The sequence below is a fragment of the Ochotona curzoniae genome, unplaced genomic scaffold, assembly GCF_017591425.1.
Source record: "Ochotona curzoniae isolate NIBS_2020 unplaced genomic scaffold, NIBS_Ocur_1.0 contig_3432, whole genome shotgun sequence".
Taxonomy (NCBI): Eukaryota; Metazoa; Chordata; class Mammalia; order Lagomorpha; family Ochotonidae; genus Ochotona; species Ochotona curzoniae.
The window spans coordinates 10,843,455-10,849,711 of record NW_024465859.1 but is presented as its reverse complement, the minus strand read 5'-3'; positions in this window follow the sequence as shown (position 1 = coordinate 10,849,711).

Genomic DNA, 6,257 nt, shown 5'->3' with positions numbered 1-6,257 from the left:
TATATATATATATCAGATTACATTTAGTAAATGGCACTTTGGAACATAAACGTCTAAAATTATGTCATGGCAGTACATCCAGTGAGGTTTTCCTGCCTGTAAGAATGAATAAATCCGGTGCTGGCACTGTGGTATAGCTGCTGAAAGCAAGGGGTTCCAGGCCCAGCTGCTCCACTTCCGATCCAGCTCCCTGCTAAGGTGCCTGGGAAAGCCATTAGAAGATGGGGACAGCGCTTGGGACCCTGCACCCACGTGGGAGACCCGGAAGACACCCCTGGCTCCTGGAGCTGCCCAGCTCTTGCCGTTGAAGCCATTTGGGGAGTGAACTCCCTGTAACTGCCTTTCAAATAAATAAATGAATCTTTTAAAAAATTTAAAAAGAACAAATAAATCCTTACCCGGCCAGGAAAACAAAGTCTAGAGGTCACAGGCCCAGACCAGGGCTGCCAGGGTTGCCTGTGCTGCCCCAGAAGCAGCTCTGGGTCTGGTGGGAAGGGGCAGTTGGTGTGGAACGGGAGGAGTGGTGGTGAGGGGGCAGGAAGGAGAGGGTGGGGGGCTGCTAATAGGGAACATTCTACTTTCTTGGGACGTTGAGACAGGAATCGCAGCAGTCCCCCCTGAAAACGGCAGCACTGGGAGACCAATAAATCAATGGACAGATACTAGTCCATTTTTTTCCAAGTTGGGAATTTTGCAACCATTTTCTAACTCTGGGACATGTAATAAATATCTGAGGAGAATACTTGTGTGATGAGTATAAATTAGAACGGTGATTTAAGAGGGGGTTCATTCTCGAGCTTATTGGTCGAAGCTCCTACGCACAGTTTTTTGATTCTGGAAGCACCAGCTAGGAGCTGTGGCCCCAGGAAACTGGAGTGAGTGGGTGGAATGTGGGGAGGGGGATCTTTGCTGCTCCGGAGCTGGGCAAAGTTGCCAACTTGGTTGGCCCTTTTTTATGTGCTTTCTCCCCCTGGTGGTAGTAAAACCCAAGCTCACATTTGTTCACGAAATTTCTAAGTTGTCAGAGATAAAACTACAACCGAGGAGCCATTTGAGACACCGGGTCCAGATCACACTGTCTTTTGCTGTGCTGCCTAAGGGAAGGCACCCACAGGTCTGCTCTCGCCCCTCACAAACGCCAGAGGAGCTTTTTCTGAAAGCCAGTCTCCACAAACGCCCACGAGTGGTCTTTGGAGGAAGGCAGTTGACTTCAGCCACACTTCGTGCAACTTTCTTCAGATTTTTCAACAGTTCATGCTGTATTTTTCTACCTCCCTTGGAATGTTGGAATTCTACCTGTCTGCATTCCATGCACCCTGGAGGCGTAACCCATTTCCTCCTGGTCCCTAGCCTGATTCTCCCAGGCCATGGTTTCTGACACATTCTTTCTCTCTCCACCCATGACGCTTAGCCAGTGTGTTCCCATGCAGTCCTGGGTCATATTCATATCAATGCTGTTTAGCACACACACATTTGCATAAACACACATCTTGATGGTCTAACAAAACTGAATTCATTTTTTGCAGCAACTGGGCATTTGGGCATGTAGATTTTTGATTATCCTCATCAAAATACAAAGTGTAATTTTATTTATTTGAAAGAATGGTAGAGAAGGAGAGGTATCTGCTGGTTCATTCCCCAGTCGGCCACATCAGCACAGTCTGGCCAGGTTGAAGCTGGGTCTCCTACATGGGTGGCAGGGACCCACATACATGGGCTGCCTTCCGCTGGTTTCCCAAGTGCATTAGCGAGTGGCTGGATAGGAAGCACAGCAACTAGGACCTCAACAAGCACTCTGATATGGGATGCCAGCGTCCCAGGGGGGCTGCTTAACCATGTGTGCCATAGTGCCAGCCCCCAGTTTTTTAAATTCCTTCACATTTTTTTATCTTATCTTAATACTTTTATTTTTTTGTATTGTTTACATAGTTGACAAGGATGCACACCCATTAGGGTGGGGAGGATGAAGGCGTGGTGAAAGGTGGGTGAGACAATGCTTGCAATTTTCCTTTTCTTCCCTTTTCTCCTGTATCTGGGTGGGGGAGGGGAATAAGGAGGGGTACAGGGAGGGAGGGGGAGGAAGCCGCTCTCACGTGCTAAACTCTATCACTTCCTGGAGATGGGCATGTCCACTTGATGTCATCTTAGAAACCCTAATATGGAAGAGAATGTTCTGAAGATATCGCTTGAGTGATCTTGATAGTTCTGATTCACTGTTGGTCTCATTGCGCCAAGGTTGAGACATTCCTTCCAAGGTCCGCTGGCTGACAGAACGCCACAGTGCTCCACTCATCCAGACACTTGCTGCCAATGCTCAGCGGGGAGAGTTGTCCCTCCTCTGCTATGGCACTTGATATCCTCTGCAGGCCTACATGAGCTGGCCACCTTGTCCCCCATCATGCACCGGGGCATGCCGTTCACTGCGCAGCACTCAAGGAGGCCCAGGTACATGCTTGTGGTCTAAGGTCAAACCACGAATGCTATGATCTTCTCTGTGGCCAGAACCATGAGTCCAGTGGTCCAACTGGGGAGTCCCCGAAGGAACCTCAGTTGGGATGACTCTAGACCTAACTCTTTGCATTTGCCAGCCAGTACAGGGTCGAGTTCAGTCCATCACCCACGTCAGGCTTTGCACACACGAGTGATTACAGCTGCCTGCTCAGCTCCATCCCCAGCTGGATGGAAATTGGAGCAGCCGGGACATGAACCTGCACCCATATGGGATCTTGGCACTTGCAAGGTGAGGATTTCACCATTGAACCAGGGTACCAGGCCCACTTTTTATTTTTCTTAATAAGCTACTCTTGCGCAATGTCTTATAATTTAAAAAAAATTTTTTTTAAAGATTTATTTATTTATTGGAAAGTCAGATATACAGAGAGGAGGAGAGACAGAGAGGAAGCTCTTCCGTCCGATGATTCACTCCCCAAGTGAGCGCAATGGCTGATGCTGTGCCTCTCTGAAGCCAGGATCCAGGAACTTCCACGTGGGTGCAGGGTTCCAAAGCTTTGGGCTGTCCTCGACTGCTTTCCCAGGCCACAGGCAGGGAGCTGGATGGGAAGCGGGGCTGCCGGGATTAGAACCAGCGCCCATATGGGATCCCGGCATGGTGACGGTGAGGACTTTAGCCACTAGGCCACGCCACCGGGCCCGTTTTTTTAAAAAAAATTTTACCTGAGAAACAGAAAGAATTCCCATGTACATACAGTTCATTCCTGGACTGGGTCTGGCTGGGCTGAGCGAAGAATGCAGTTCAGTTTGCCAACGGCAGGATCCAAGCTCCTGGAGTCATCACTACCATCTTTCTGGGTGTGCATTAGCGAGAAGCATCACTCAGCAGCCAGAGACATGTCAAACAGAAAAATTCCAATACGGGGCACAGGCACTGACCCTAACCAGTGTTAGCTGCTAAGCCAAATGCTTGTTCCAGGGTTGACTCCTTCAAATGATGATTGGCTACCACTTAAAAAGAAGGGGTGCCTGGTGTGATAGCGTAGTGGTTAAAGTCCTTGCCTTGAACGTGCCAGAATCCCATATGGTCACCAGTTCTAATCCCAGCTGCCCTGCTTCCTATTCAGCTCCCTGCTTGTGGCCTGGGAAGGCAGTCGAGGATGGACCAGAACATTAGGACCCTGCATCCATGTGGGAGACCTGGAAGAGCTCCTGGCTCTTGGCTTCGGATTGGCTCAGTTCCTGCCATTGCGGTCACTTGGGGAGTGAACCATTGGATACAAGATCTTCTTCTCTCTCTTCCTCTCTGTATATCTGCCTTTCCAATAAAAATAAATAAATCTTTAAAAAAAAAACAAAAAGAAGGGAGAAGGGCCTGGTGCTTTGGCCTAGTAGAATAAGTCTCCTTCTGTAGCACCAGCATCCCATATGGGCACTAGTTCGAGTCCCAGTTGCTCCACTTTCAATCAGGGCTCCGTGCTTGTAGTCTAGGAAGCAGTGGGAGTTTTTTAAGTCCTTGGGCTCCTGCACCCATGTGTGAGACCCAGAAGAAGCGTCCGGCTTCTAGTTATGGACCAGCTCAGCTCTGACCTTTGCAACTAAAACATTTAGGGAATGAACCAACACATGAAGCTCTCTTGCTGTCTTTCTCCTTGTGTCTCTGTGTAACTCTGCCTTTCAAAAAAAAGCTTAAAACACACAATCAAAAGGCTTATAATTTCACTCTACATAGTATATTTGATATACTCAGTTTTCTTTAAATAAAAGCACAAAATATTAAGGTAAATTTGTATGTTCTTTTGCTTAAATATTAAAATGAAATGACTGGGCTCATCACGGTAGCCTAGTGGCTAAAGTCCTTGCCATGTGGGCACCGGTTCTAATCCTAACAGCCTCACTTCCATGCAGCTCCCTGCTTGTGGCTTGGGAAAGCAGTCGAGGACGGCCCAAAGCCTTGGGACCCTGCACCCGCATGGGAGACCAGGAAGAAGTTCGTGGCCCCTGGCTCCGGATCGATTCAGCACCAGTCACTGCGGTCACTTGGGGAGTGAATCATCGGATAGATCTTCTTTGTCTCTTCTCCTTCTGACTATCTGAGTTTCCAATAAAAAAAGGTTTCCTTGTTAGTTTGAAGCTATAGGAATTATGGAAAATTATAATGAACCATATTTAGCATAAGTACTTTGTAGAAAGCTTCCAGTTACCCATAATCTACTCCTTTTGTCCTTCATGTAAGTCAAAAATCAACAATGACCCTTCGTTTTTGTGGAGTCACGAAATACGGTGTGTTGCTTCACTCTTTTGTTCTATAGAAACTCAATTAATTATTAACTAATCATATCATGACCAATATTTAGAAAATCATAATATCTGTAGTAAAGTTATGTGACAATTTTGAGCTGGTAAGCTAATGCGGAGAGATAAACTAGGGCCATTGTTGTGCTACTAATGTCATCGGAGTTTGGCTTAGATCAGCCATTTCTTGCTAAGTGGATTCCCCCATCCCAGCCACAAAAAACGGATATAGCTTTATTTATCTTCTGAAGTAATACATTCAGAATCTGAAAAAAAAATTAATTATAAAAAATTTTCATATTTGTAAATGTTTGGTTTCTCTTACTAAAAAAAAAAAAAGAATTTGAGTTATGTTAATGTATTACTCAAGAGTCAACATCCAATAAAACAGCCTTGGTTGATAGCCACCAAACCCAAAGCTGAGGACGTGGCTTCCAGAACAAGCCAGGGCACATTTCTTCTGTTTCTGGTTGTTACTCACAATTTTCTTTGCTGTTTTCCTCGTGCCTAACAATGGGAAAGAACTTTAATTCTTTTTTCTATTCTTTTAATTTAACTTTTAGTATTGCTTACATAGTTGAGAGGGATGCATGTCCATAAGAGCCTCTGATTAGAGCAGGGAAGGTCAGGAATAGAGGAAGGTGGGTGAAGCAAATGTTTCAGTTGTGTGTGTGTGTGTGTGTATGTTTGCAAAGGAGGAAGGGGAGAGGCCCACTCCTTGCTATCAAACTACATCAGCACATGGGGCTGGGGGTTGGTCCTTTGATGACGCCCTACAGATGTGGGAAAGGGTGTTCCAAGGGTGTTACTTGAGTGGTTTTGGTACTCAATATGTTGTCAGTTTTGTTGCTCCAGGGTTGAGAAAATCTTTCCAAGGTCTGTTGGGTAACAAAGTCCATCTTAGTGCATCCACAGATCCAGGAACATGTGTGAAGCTTGGCAAGGAGAATTCTGACATGACTTATCCCCAGTCCCGGCACTTGCCAGCTGGTGCTACTGCCTAGCTCCACTGGCCCTCACCTATTCTGGATCTTGTGCATGCCAGCAGGTGCAGCAACCTAGCCCAGCCTGTCCTACTCCCTGTCCCAGCTCTCATAATCAGTAGGGGAAGCAGAGGCCCTGCAAGGGAGTCCCCCAAGTTCCCCTCCCATGCTCACTCCCAGTCCTAGGTCTTTTGCATACCAGCAGGTGCTGTGGACAAGTCTGATATGGCCTGCCCCAACTCTTGGTATTTGCCAGCAGGTGCTACAGACTGGCTTAGACCAATCTGCTCTGCAGTTCCAACTCTTGCAGGTAGGTGCAGCAGCCTAGTCCAGTTCAGTCCATACCCAGTCCTCATGTGAACTGGTGGGTGCACCTTGCCTGCACCCCATCATGGCTTTCACTCATGCCAGTGTGTGCTGTGGACTGATTCTGCCAGCCTGCACCCAGACCTAGCTCACAACAGGTGCTACAGGCCTGGCTGGTCTAGCCTGCTCCCAGTCTAATTCTTGCACTCATCAGCAGGAGCT